Below are 14,734 nucleotides of genomic sequence, written 5' to 3'. Positions count from 1 at the left end.
TTTATTATTTCTGATTTTACTGCAAACAGAAGCCTAGATTAAATAGTACACATAATTTCTGCTTTTTAAAAATTTACCAAAGGCCTGTCTATTAAGAAAATACATCATATTCAGCTCAGTTAAAAAAAAAAGATTTACTATTGGCAAAACACTAACATTACTGTAACCCATAACTCAAAAGATAATTTTCCTAAGACTCTCTTCATGGAGATTGATTAATCAATGCTCTGTGCTTATGTGAGAGATAGAGTTGGCGAGGCCTTGGAGAAGAGAAATTCTAGCCTTCAGACTTCCAGCTTTGAAAGACAGATTTCTTTGCAGATTCCTAAAGGAAAAGAAAGACCCTGAGAGGATGCCAATATGTAAAGGAGCCATCATTTACATTGTGTCCTATTTCCAGCTAACTACATTAAGGATTTCTGAGAATTTCCTTCTGGTGAAATCTGCAACTATCATGTCATTTCTTAAAGCTGGAAGCTAAGAGCCTAGGATGCTTCTTTTTGGCATGTGTGTGTATTTACTATTTATTGATTAAAGAAATAATTTGAGATGTGGCACAAATCATTTGAAATGGCATTACAAAATACCACCTTAATAGTAGTCTTCTAACAAGGAGTCTCTCGTCTAAAATAGGATTATAGAAAATATCTTGATAAATACCACCACAGAGATAACTTGATTCATTTATCATCTGGTTAATAATGACAAATAAGTGATAAAGCAAGAATATATACATATATACATATATGCATATATATGTATATATATATACATACATATATATATATACACACACCTGCCTTGGAAAATGTCTTGTCTGGGTCCAAATGAGAGATTCCTGCAAATGGTGCCATTCATGGGCAATATTATATAAATTTAGGATGTCAAGTCCTATTATATTACTGTCTCCTTAAAGAGATTCATATTTATCAAAATGAAGCACCCTAATGACCCTGACAGGAAAAACCAAATGAATGAAAATTTGTCATCTAAATTATGTTCGTAGAATTTCAGAGTTGGAAGACACCTAAGAGACTGGTCTCTGAAATAGAAGCATTTTAAAAGTGGATCTTTATTCATCACTACAGGATTGTCAGCTCTTGAAAGAGGCCTCAGTATTAAACTTCTCCAAATTCATATTTTTATGGACATGTTATAATGCCCTAAGCAGACCATAAGCTCTTTAAGGGCAAGTGCTATGTTATTTTTTACATTCAAGTCCTTAAAGCTTAATAAATATTGTTAAATTGAATTCTTTTGGCTACTAGATAAGTAGTAGGTGCTTAATAACCACTTTTCTCATTAAATATGGAATTTCATTGAATACAAGATAAATATGTATTGATTAATAATATAAATTTTAATATTACATATAATATTAAATTTTATATTATGTGATAAATATAATATATAACAATATTATAACAGTCTAAATAATAAACATAAATATGTGCTTAATAAATCTATTTTTCTTTAGTACTGTTTTATTTTTTCCCAATTACATATGATAACAATTTTTATCATTCATTTCCTAACATTTCCTAACATTCCAAATTCTTTCCCTCTCTCTCTGTTCTACCCCTCTCTGAGATGATAAGCACCTTGATATTGATGATACATATACTATCATAAAAAAAAACATACTTCCATATTCAGAAGACACATGTATGTTAAAAATAACTATGAGGAAAATAAAGTGATAAATAATATGCTTTGATTCACATTGAGACTCCTTTAGGTCTTTCTTCAGAAGTGGAAAGCCTCTTTCCTCATTGAGTTCTTTGGGACTGGCTTGGATCATTGTACTGCTGAGAGTAGCCAAGTTTTCACAGTTGATCATTCTACAATATTGCTGTTATTGTGTACCATGTTCTCCTGGTTCTGCTCACTTCACTCTGCATCAGTTCATGTAAGTCTTTCCAGGTTTTTCTGAAATCCTTCTAAGACCAGGATCTTTCCCCCAAGCTTTACACCAACCATGCCCTTCGTGCAGGCTTGGAGCATTGAATAATCTATTTCCCCAATGAGAAAAGTCTTTGCAAATGATCTTTGAATTGTTTTTTTTTTCAAAAAACAAAAGTTTAATCCTAGCTCTCTTCGAGAACCTTACATTCTCTTGGAGGGGACAGTGAGTAAACACACACACATGTATCACAGAGTGAAGACAAAGAAAGTATTAATGGGGATAGGAAATTTAGAAATGACTTCACTGAAGAGATGACATTGATGGTCCTTTAGTAAACGTTGCAATCACATCAAATAGAATGTTTATTTCCTACATCTTCCAATTTAGGTCTTTCCATATAGATATTATTTCTGGTATACTTAAAAATTCAGATGAACCATTTCTGCATTATTCTTTTTTAAAGTTAAATCTGTAATATTTTGATAATGGGGTGTTGTAGCCTCTCTCCTCTTCTCCCCATCATTACATTTTTATCTGTTTCTCTTTGTACTACTCCGAATATTTCTTTTAAATCTGTCAAATTGTTTGATATATCTCTAAGTTAAAATTGTTAAAAATGCATAACTTTATACAAATTTTTCCTTGAATAGGCACAAGTTTATATATTTAGATCTGGAAGGGAACTTAGAGGTCACCTAATCCAAGCACTTCACTATACATATGGAGAAACTGAGGTCTAAAGAGGTTCAGTGATTGCTCACGGAAGTACAAGAATAGGTTAATTTTAGTAAATCAATCAAATTATTCCTTTTCACTTAAGTTAATAAGAAGCTGAATCATTTGGTCTTAGACATAGGTTTGAGACTGTCTTTGAAAGACATTGGGTAGATCTAAATCTAATCTCTCCCATATTGTTTTCCAAATTTCCTAGCAGTTTTTGTCAGAGTGGATTTTTGCCCCAAAAGTTGGGCTCTTTGGGTTTATCATACACTGTCTTGCTGATGTCACTTACCCCAAGTCTATTCCACTGATCCTCCCTTCTGTCTCTTAGCCAGTATCATATTGTTTTGATGACTGCTGCTTAATAGTATAGTTTAATATCTGGTACTGCTAGGCCCCTTTCCTTCACATTTTTTTTTATTATTTCCCTTGATATTCTTGATCTTTTGTTATTCCAGACGAACTTTGTTATAGTTTTTCCTAATTCAGTAAAAAAGTTTTTTTGGTAGTTTGATAGGTATGGCGCTAAATAGGTAAATTAATTTGGGTAGGATGGTCATTTTTATGATGTTAGCTCATCCTACCAATGAGCAATCAAAGTTTGTCCAATTGTTTAGATCCAGTTTTATTTGTTTGGGAAGTGTTTTGTAGTTGTTTTCATATAATTGCTGTGTTTGTTTTGGTAGATAGATTCCTAAGTATTTTATATTGTCTAGGGTGATTTTGAATGGTGTTTCTCTTTCTACTTCTTGCTGCTCTAATGTGTTGGAAATGTATAGAAATGCTGATGATTTATGTGCATTTATTTTGTATCCTGCAACTTTGCTAAAGTTGTTGATTATTTCTACAAGCTTCTTAGTTGATTCTTTAGGATTTTTTAAGTAGACCATCATATCATCTGCAAAGAGGGATAGCTTAGTCTCCTCATTGCCTATTTTGATACCTTCAATTTCTTTTTCTTCTCTAATTGCTATTGCTAGTGTTTCTAGTACTATGTTGAATAATAGAGGTGATAATGGGCATCCTTGTTTCACTTCTGATCTTATTGGGAAGGCTTCTAATTTATCCCCATTGCATATAATGCTTGTTGATGGTTTTAGGTATATACTGTTTATTATTTTTAGGAAAGGTCCTTCTATTCCTATACTTTCCAGTGTTTTCAATAGGAATGGATGCTGGATTTTGTCAAAGGCTTTTTCAGCATCTATTGAGATAATCATGTGATTTTTGTTTGTTAGATTGTTGATATGGTCAATAATGTGGATGGTTTTCCTAATGTTGAACCATCCTTGCATTCCTGGTATAAATCCCACCTGATCATGGTGGATAATCCTCTTGATCACTTGCTGGAGTCTCTTTACTAGTATTCTATTTAAGATTTTTGCATCTGTGTTCATTAGAGAGATTGGTCTGTAGTTTTCTTTTTCTGTTTTTGATCTACCTGGCTTTGGAATCAGTACCATATTTGTGTCATAAAAGGAATTTGGTAGGACTCCTTCTTTGCTTATTAGATCAACATCTTACACCCTACACCAAGATAAATTCAGAATGGGTGAATGACTTCAATATAAAGAGGGAAACTATAAATAAGTTAAGTGAATATAGAATAGTTTACTTGTCAGATCTCTGGGAAAGGAAAGACTTTAAAACCAAGCAAGAGTTAGAGAAAATTACAAAATGTAAAATAAATGATTTTGATTATATCAAACTAAAAAGCTTTTGTACAAACAAAAACAATGTAGCCAAAATCAGAAGGGAAACAACAAATTGGGAAAAAATCTTTATAACAAAAAACTCTGACAGGGGTCTAATTACTCAAATAAACAAGGAGTTAACCCAATTGTATAAAAATCAAGCCATTCCCCAATTGATAAAATGGGCAAGGGACATGAATAGGCAATTTTCAGATAAAGAAATCAAAAGTATCAATAAGCACATGAGAAAGTGTTCTAAATCTCTAATAATTAGAGAAATGCAAATCAAAACAAGTCTAAAGTATCACCTCACACCTAGCAGATTGGCTAAAATGAAAGAAAGGGAGAGTAATGAATGCTGGAGGAGATGTGGCAAAATTGGGACATTAATGCATTGCTGGTGGAGTTGTGAACTGATCCAACCATTCTGGCTGGCAATTTGGAACTATGCTCAAAGGGCTATAAATGAATACCTGCCCTTTGATCCAGCCATACCATTGTTGGGTTTGTACCCCAAAAAGATCATAGATAAACAGACTTGTATGAAAATATTTATAGCTGTGCTTTTTGTGGTGACAACAAACTGGAAAAGGAGGTTATGCCCTTCAATTGGGGAATGGCTGAACAAATTGTGGTATATGCTGGTGATGGAATACTATTGTGCTCAAAGGAATAGTAAACTGGAGGAATTTCATGTGAACTGGAAAGGCCTCCAGGAACTGATGCAGAGTGAAAGGAGCAGAGCCAGAAGAACATTGTACACAGAGTCTGATACACTGTGGTAAAATCAAATGTAATGGACTTCTGTACTAGCAGCAATGCAATGCCCCAGGACAATTCTGAGGGATTTATGGAAAAGAACACTACCCACATTCAGAGGAAGAACTACAGGAGTGGAAACCGAAGAAAAACAACTGCTTGAACACATGGGTTGAGGAGGACATGATTGGGGATGTAGACTCAAAACTACCACACCAATCCAACTATCAAAGATTTGGAAATAAGTCTTGATCAATGACACATGTTAAAACCAGTGGAAATGTGCGTCGCCATGGGGGGTGGGGAGGTCAGGGGGTGAAGGGGAAAGTAAGGGCATGAATTATGTGAGCATGTTAACTTTTCTAAAAAGTAAATTTTAAAAAAGTTTAAAAAAAAAGACGTTGGGTAAAGTGAAATAATGCTAGATGAGAAATCTGTTCCAGATAGCTGAGGGTTCTCATCACACTCATCAAGTCCCATATAAACACATCTATTTGCTGGAATTAAGGAGTACCTATGAATGGAAGGCCAAGAGGGAGGAACAATTTTGGAAAATATTTGAGAAGGAAATGCCGGGATGGGGATAGTGTAGACCTTACCTTTGGCTTTGATTTAAGTCTCCTTCCTACTGTTGATCCCCACATCTTATTTGGTTGAACATCTTTTGAACCTCAAGGTGTCTGAAGGCTGTTGGACTTTCCATTTAGCATTGTAGTGTTATCCCTCCAGAAGATGATGGATGTGTTTTCATTGAGAACCAAGGAAAGAATGAACATAGATTCAAGCAAAAAGAAAATAGAAAAACACTGGATCCAAGGACTTCTTGAGCGACTCACCAAGAGGAAAAAAATTATTTGCAAAAAGGTTACATTTTTGCCACACAAGACCGAGCCCACTTTCCCTAGGCTCTGTATATACCCAATTCATGCCAAAAGATATAGGTGACTCTTAGATTAACTTCTTTGACTTTAATTTATTGTGTAACTGCAAAGTAAAAAGAAGTAAATAATATCAGATAAAGTTGAATTTAAGACCCTGAACTTGGAGACATCCAGAGTCTGAGTTTACCAAGGTCACTGATATGTCCTAGGAATAATGAATAAATAGTGCCCCAAATAGGAAGACATATGTTTGATCCTTTGTTTCCATTTCTCTTTTTCTGAGAACTGTACTAAATCTGGAGATCCCATCATCTTGAAACTCACATCTGCTGACATCTGGAGAATTCTCTTCCCTAATTCTTAGCTTATTCTCCAATCACAGAGTTTCATATCCCCAGAGACAGTAGTTGGCCAATAAATATTTTTAAGTGCCTCCCGTATGAACACTAGATGAACACTTTTTGGTGGTGTTGTAGAAAAGTTTTAGAGGCTAGATGATCTCTAAAGTTCCTTTTAATCCCAAGGTTCTGGGATCCCAGGATACATATTATCTACGAAATCTCTCCCTAATTAAAGGCAGAATAATTCCAAGGCACTTTCTCTTGCAGTGTCTTCTCTGTTTCATGTTCACTATGCTAAGATTTGGATACAGGATTGAATAGGAAGAAAGCTATATAACATTTGTGCAAAATCTTTGTTTCTTTAATTAACAGCATTTGTGAAAAATGTACAGCATAATTATTCTAAGATAATTATAGACACAACACCCATCTTTTAAAAAATTAATATGGTTTGTTGAGACATGGTTGGATTGAAATTGAAATCAAGGAAGCATCCTCTCTCAGGATATTACAGTTCCTTTGAGGTGTTGTTCCATTCACCATCATATAAAACCCTTGCTAATTTTTTTATGTTTTATGACGTTAATTCAACTTTATTTGATATTATTGATTTACTCTGAAGTTATATGAAAAACTAAAATTAAGAAACTAGTCTAGAGGTTATCTATATATTTTGGAATGGAAATCTGTTTCCCATATTCAATGTAATAATGAGTTTTAAAATTTCATTTTATAAGTCAATATGGAAATTCAAGCCATTCACACTTAATTTTAGGGCTTTTAAAAATAATTTCTTATCTAACTTTTGATGCTTCATTTGTGTCTTTTTTCTAAAGCTTAAATTATTTAATGAAGCAAGCTAATAAAAAAAGGGTTGGTGGTGAGCATCCAGAGAATCATAATGAATTAGTGAATTAAAATGCAGAAATCTGAAAGCAGTTTTGCTTTGGAATCACACTGATTCATTGTGAATAGACAAAAATACTTTGGCTAATTAAAATGTGCACAAAATATATGTGGGTATGTGCTTCTGTCTTGAAGATTTACTTGGGTGAAAATCTTTTTTTATTCGTTTTTATTTTATGAGCCTGGGTCTCACTTCTTTCTCCACAAAAATAAAAGCATTAAACCAGATGGCCTTTAAGCGCCCTTTCAGATCAGACATTTCATATCTCTAAATTTTGTGGCCTCAAGCAAATATTTCAATAAAGATCCTCTTGTCCTTTGTAAATTTTAGACCAATAGGTACTTGAAGAGGGAAAGGGGTGCCTTTTTTGTTCCCTTTTAATCAATGCCACCACTTTAGATGTTTACTACCCATGTGGCGTTGGTCATTCATTTGGTACCTCCTGGACTTACCTGTGAGATGAGACTGGACACAAAGGTCTCTGAAGTCTCTTCCTATTCTAGATCAATAAAACTATGATACATTCAGGTTAGGTGGCATTTGTTCCTTGGTCTTTTATATGGGGCAGAAATGCCATCTTTGCTCCTAGAAATGGAGGCTCAGAGTTCTCTTTCCTTTTTGTCTAATTCTTCTTCCCAGCTTCATGTTTTTAATGACCCTAGAACTCTCATTCCTTTTGTTCTATTAAAAATGGATAGGATGCTTCTTGTTCCCACAGTTCTTTTTTTTTAAACCCACTTGGGTGAGGAATGAAATAGATTAGAAAGATGGCCAGTTTCTCTGTGAGCACCTGGTTTGCTTTTTCCACAGTAGCTCTGAGAAAAATGACAAAGGAAATTAGAGCTCGTGGTCCAAGTAAAAGCACTGAGCCTATATGTGATTTTATAGTACAGCAGTTAAGCTGTCATAATTAAAAGGAAATTCCCACATCCATCAGATAGTGACCTTTAAATACAAAACAGCAAGAAAAGCAGTTTTCAAAACAAGAAATCGATACATTTTCAAATCCTGGCAGCAATTGGGGGACAGATAGCAATGACTGGCATCTTGACTTTCATTCATTCTCCTATTGACTCTAATCTAGCTACATGTACACATCCAGCTCTTTTTCCCTTTCCTTCTCAGTCTCCATTCTTACCTTTGCTCTCCATCCTAGACCTCCCAAACTCCTTTGTCTTCCTTGATTTTTACTACTAATCCTTTGTTTTCAGTTTCTCTCCCAGAGCATGGAGACCACATTCCTTTTACCCCCAATATCCAAAGCCCTCCATAATTTTTTCCCATTTGTTTTTTGCTCCCAACCTACCAGTTCCCAAGAATTCTTCCATTCACCATAGCATCTTCTTTGTCCTATTGATATTCCATATTCATGGATTCCATCTCCTTGATAGAATGTCAACTCCTTGAGAGCAGAGACTTTTATTTTTGTCATTATATTCCCAGAACCTAGCATATAACTGGAGTTTGAGTGTTTCTGGAGGCTCATCATATTGGTGCTGGATTTGATCATCCTGATAGCCTCTTAGCAGTTGGGATCACTGGTATGAGCCACCATATTCAACAAGAAGCTTGTTGAGATACTCAAAGGAAGGAATTTGAAATGATTTTTGTTCTGATCTTTACCCACTTTGCCTCTCTCATTTGCAAGGGAAATCAAAGGATCTTAGAGCATTGAAGGAAAAATTCCAACATGGGTCCAGAGATCCAACAACTCCTGTGGTTGTTACTTTGGTAGGGCCCATTCCCACATAAAAGGTGGTATTTGAGATCATAGTACCCCATAAGGTATTTATTGGGAAAGACCTTAAGTCATATGGTTGTCTAGGACAGTTGCAATTCCAGATAATCACAGTAGGCAGATTGCTTTTGATTGGGTTCTAATTAGTTGACTGTGTATTCTACTTTCCCAAGGACCTTGGTTTCTAGAAGAAAAACTACTTCTTGGGGAAAAAAAGTCCTACATAGATAAGACTGAGAACAAATAGATTTGATGCAATGGGAAAAGTGCTGACCTTAGAAGTCCTCAATCTGAAGTTGCTAGATGAGGTTAGATCCTGGTTCTGCCACGTAGTATCTTCCTGACTTTGAGCAAGTCCCTTTACCTCTCTAAGCCTTAGTTTCCTCATTCATATGATGAGCTTTTGGATGAGACTCTAAGTCCCTTTTAGCATTAGATTTATTATCCTATAAATTTCTCCCCTTATGAAGGAAAAGCAGGTAAGGGCTTTACCAACCCCTTGGTGTTAGACCAGCTTTGTGAAGATATAAAGCTTACATCTCTGAGTATTAAGTTAAGAAAAAGACAGTAGAGCCTATTCTTCTTTTTAATGAGGAGTAAGTAGTTTCTGACTTTAACTGGAAGTTCATGGGAAAAGAAATGGTTGATAGAGAATCTGGCACCAGGGGGCAGGCTAGCCCTGTGTTGTGGTCGGACCCCAGAAGAATGTAAAATCCTTCAGGCCAGGCTCTCTTTGGTCTGAATTTCCATAGCCCCTAGCACAGTATCTTGCACAAGATAGGTATCTAATAAATGCTTATTTGATTAGGCACAGATCAATCTGGATTTGTCCTAGAGCTGCACCTAGAAGCCTGGGAAGCCCATTTTCCCAAATCTATTCACTAAAGCTCCTGTGAGCAAGCTTTAGCTGCCAAACCCAGAACAAAGGCATCCTCCATCCTCCGTAGCAAGACAAGGGTCATAGGAAGAAGGAAAGGCCGGAGAAAGGAAGGAGCTAAATATTGGTTACCTTGAACTCACCTTCTAAATCTGCAAAATGATGGACTCAAACTTGACTCTCCCTCAGGTCCCTCCTAAATCTAATGTTGTATGTAGGGAAGCTCAAAACGTTACATTTCCTAATCTTGGACTGGTATACCCACATCACCATTTTTTCCAAAGATAACTTGAGAGTCTTTCAGCTCCAATGATAAACTGCTCAAATATTCATACTGTGCTACCAACAAACACCCAACTGAAATAGAAAAATAATATTTTCAAAGCATTTTCCTTTTTTGGGAGGGGGGGTACCACCTTTGGATCATGCAGTATCCAAAACCTATTTCAGGATACTCCCACAATCCTTTGGAAGTGCGAAGCATCCCATTCCAGCTCTGTGAGAACTGCCAGGCCTGGAGGTGTTGCTTCAGCTAAGGGCAAGACGGATACCAATCTGTTTCCCAAAAGACAAGCCTTTTCTTCCACTGATGTTAAACTTACCTCACACAATAATAGGACGTAAGAGAGCTCCACAGTTATCTAGACCAACCTGTACCTGAACCAGAATGCCCTTTTCCATTATTATGGGCAAACAAGCAATCTTCTGCCACCTGAATACCACCAGTGATGGGAGTTAGCGCACCATCCCTTCTCTCTCTGTTTCTTCCCCCACCTAAATGAAGCATTATATTGTTGAACTGTTCTCAGGAATAGAAATTTCTAATTCACATTGTGTTAAAATCTGCCTCCTTTTATCACTTACACCCTTTGGTCCAAGTTCTGCTCTCTGAGGTCAAGCAGAATGTCTAGTTACCTCTGTTTCCAGGGATAGAATCTCTTGATGTTATTGGACACGATTCATTAATCATAGACATTGCCCTCTTCGAGGTGGTTTGCAAACGATAGCAAATGAAACTAGAGTATCTTCTAAAATTGCATCAAAGAGGCTCATTTTGCCACAATAAAAGGCTGGCATTCTGCATGTGGTATTTGGGACTTTCCTTATCCCAACTCCAAGTATCTGTCAGTATTTGTCTAACATTATCAGGCAAAGAGATTGCCTGGATTAATCAAGAGAATTATTTTCCAGCACTTGGCAGGTAAAGGAGGCACCAGGATGCTGGGGTTTAAAAAAGTGTGTCCCCTAAAGAATGCTGTTTCCTCTCATATATTATGAGATTGTTGCAGCTTAGTGGTTGGGTTCCTGGAATGGGAGTCAGGAAAACCTGGGTTCAAATCTCACTTCAAATACATTAGACTGTGAGCTCCTTGAGAGCAGGAGCTTTTTTTTAAACCCCTTTCTTTGTGTCCTGTGGCTTAACACAGTGCTTGGCACATAGTAGACCCTTAATAAACAAAAGCTAACTGAAAGAATACTCACTGTGTGACCATGGACCTCTGTGTGTTTCATTTTCCTTATTAGCAAATAGAGGAGATTGGACTCATTGACTTCTAAGTTCCCTTTCAGGTCTAATTCTAAGATTCAATGAAAGTTCTTATGACTTTAATTTAGTTTCTTAAGTAAAAAAATCCTACTGTGGGAGAAAAAGTCCTGACCCATTGACATTAAGACTCTGGATACTTAACATTTTTATTTCTTAGCATAAATTAATAAATTAGCATTTTAGTTTATCCCTTCAGGTCTTTTTGTATATTTGTTTAATTTGTCATCAGTCCCCACCTCCTTTGGAACTTCATTGCTTCCCTCTCTGAACTGGAAAATTCTACCAGAAGTTATAAAACTGAAGACCAAAGCCTGGACTGGTAGTGCTCCTACTAAGGTATGGACACATCCTGCTTAGATCTAGCTTGAATAGCTAGATTGCTTATCTCTGTAGCTCCATCTTTATTACACTTCCAGAATCCAAGACCTAGTTCTCAGAGGAAGGGAATGAAACTAATTGCTGTTGGCATTTTTATATTTCTGAAAGGATCCAAACTACCACCTGCCCTGGGGACAAGACCATTCTCAACTTAAGAATGGAGTTGGTTTGTGTCCATCCCCTTGTAAAAATTTCTGTGGGTCAGAGGACTTATAAAAACAACCCCCTGGGCTTCCAGAAGCCCTTGAGGCTAGAGAACATCAAGGAGGGTGCACAAAAGAACATATTTCTTCAGGAAGAGTGAAGAGGGCCAGGGTAAGGGCAAGGGCAAGATTCCATTAGTGGTCTTTCTTCCAGTCAGAGAAATCCATGGCAGCATAATGTCAGTACTTAATAGGATATTTTGTTAACTAGTAAGGTAATAGTTTTTCAGTCGTGTCTGACTCTTTGTGACCCCATTTGGTGTTTTCTTGGCAATGATACTGGAGCGGTTTACCATTTTCTTCTTCAACTCATTTTACAGATTAGAAAATGAGGCAATCAGGGTTAAGTGTCTCGCCCAAAGTGTTAGTGTCTAAAGTCAAATTTGAACTCTCTTTTTGATTCCAGTTCCAGTGCTCTTATCAACTGAGCTATCTAGCTATCTTTTATTAACTGGATAGGTTAATTCTATCCTATCCTATCCTATCCTACCCTATCCTAATTCTATAACTCTACATCCTAATCCAATCCTATAATAATAATCATCACAAATGCTAAGTGGAAATAGTTGTAATATCCAAGACTATTAGGGGTGAGAGAGTTGGGATAACAGTAGGGTTAAGGCTATGGCCCTAGGGAGAGAAGAGAAAACACTGGTATACTTTCTTATCTATCAATGGACTTGCTAATAACAGTGGAAAGTTTCAATTTTGTATCATGGAGGAGCTTTCCTGTAAGGTGGCAAAATTCAAAATATCAGAACTCAGCCCTGAAACTCCAAAGCAATATATATATATATATATCTTCTCTCAAAATTATCCTGATGAAGTATGTGAATTATAATTAGCCTTTTTTTAGAGAGGAGGAATTGGAGGTTTGGAATGATTAGGCAAGGGACGCACACTGACCTACATGACCTGATACACAAATTGAGGGAGTCAACTTGGAATAGTAGATAGGACATTAGAGTTAGAAAGTCTAGTTAAAAATCCTATGTCTGAAACTTCCCTCTCTGGATGATCATTTCACTAAACTTCATTAATCTTCAGTTGCTACAGTAGCAAGCTAACATATTATCTCCCTTTTTCAGAAGAAGCAAGATTCCTGAATTTAGAGTCATTGGTTCTGGAAGTTTTTCCATTTATCACCAGTGAGACCTCAAGCAAATCACATAACTTTAGGGATTTGGTTTCCTCATTTGTAATAATAGCCAACATTTCTTAGCTTATTTAATCATCAGAAGAGCTCCATGAGGAGCTTATCCCTCTTCTACAGCTGTAGAAACTAAGGCTAAGAGAAATTATATGACTTGGGCCAGGGTCACAGAGCTAATAAGCATCTTAGAATTTGAACTCAGATATTTTCTGACTCCCAAGTCAAACTCTTCTTGACCTCAGACTTTGACATCATTGATCTCCCTCTTCTTGATAAACTCTTAGCTAGGTTTTTGTGACACTAACTTCTTCTAGTTCTTCTATCTATCAGATGGCTCTTTCTCAGTCTTCTTTGCTAGAACTTCACTTAGATCATGCCCACAACTATGAGTGTCTCCCAAGGCTCCAGTATCACATCTCTACTTGCCTATTGGAAATATTAAACTGGATACCCTATTGAAATCTTAAGACTTAATATGTCCCAAACTGAACTCATTATCTTTCCCTCAAATACCTCCTCTCTTTCTTTCTTTCCTATTACTATCAAGGGTACCACCCTCTTCCTAGTTATCTAGGCTCCCTATCTAGGCATCATCTTCAACTCTCTGTCTCTGTCTCTCTCTGTCTCTGTCTCTCTGCCTCTGTCTTTCTCTTTCTCTGTGTCTGTGTCTCTGTCTGTCTGTGTCTCTGTGTCTCTGTCTCTGTCTCTGTCTGTCTCTCTCTCTCTCTCTCTCTCTCTCTCTCTCTCTCTTCCCTCCCACACTTCCTCCCAACTCCCTATATTCAATCTGTTAGAAAGTTCTGATTTTATCCTCATAATATCTCTCATATATGCTCCTTTCTCTGCTCTGACATTGCCACCATCTTGGTGCAGGACCTTAATACCTCAAGCCTGGACCATTGCAGCATTTTATTAGTTGGTCTCTCTCAAGTTTCTCTTGATCTAATCCATCCTCAACTTATCTATCAAATTTATCTTCCTAAATCAAGGATCTGACCACATCACTTCTCTATTCAATGAATTTAAGTGGATCCCTACCTTTGCCAGGATCAAATATATAATTGTTTTGGGCTTCTAAACTTTTTTATATAGTCCTTTTCTATCTTTCCAGCTTCCTTAAACCTTAGTCCCCTCCACATAGTCTATGATTCAAGCACTTTGGCCTCCTTGATGTTCCTCACATAAAACACTCTATCTCCCAACTGTGAACATTTTTACTGGCTGTCCCCACATCTGGGATACTCTTCCCTCCTCATCTCTGGTTCCCAGCTAAAACCCTCCCTTCTACAAGAAACCTTTTCTAATCCCCTTCTCATTAGTGTTGTTAGTGACTTCCCTTTGAGATTACCTCCAGTTTATCCTATGTTTATGGGTACATAGTTGTTTGCATACTGTCTACTCCATTGGATTTGTGAGCTCCTTGAGAGAAGAGATGATCTTTCACCTTTCTTTGTATCCATAGGCACAGAGTAGTTGCTTGAAAAATAATCATTGACTGACTAATCACAATCTGTAAAATCAGATTTGATTATATAGTCTTTACTCTTCCTTCCAAATCTATTATCTTAATACTTGTGCTATCAACATTCCAGAGTTGCTGAAGGACCAAAATGAGAATGTGCAGGAAGCAG

Source organism: Gracilinanus agilis, chromosome 2 (assembly GCF_016433145.1).
Source record: "Gracilinanus agilis isolate LMUSP501 chromosome 2, AgileGrace, whole genome shotgun sequence".
Classification (NCBI taxonomy): Eukaryota; Metazoa; Chordata; class Mammalia; order Didelphimorphia; family Didelphidae; genus Gracilinanus; species Gracilinanus agilis.
Note: the sequence above shows the minus strand (reverse complement) of the source record.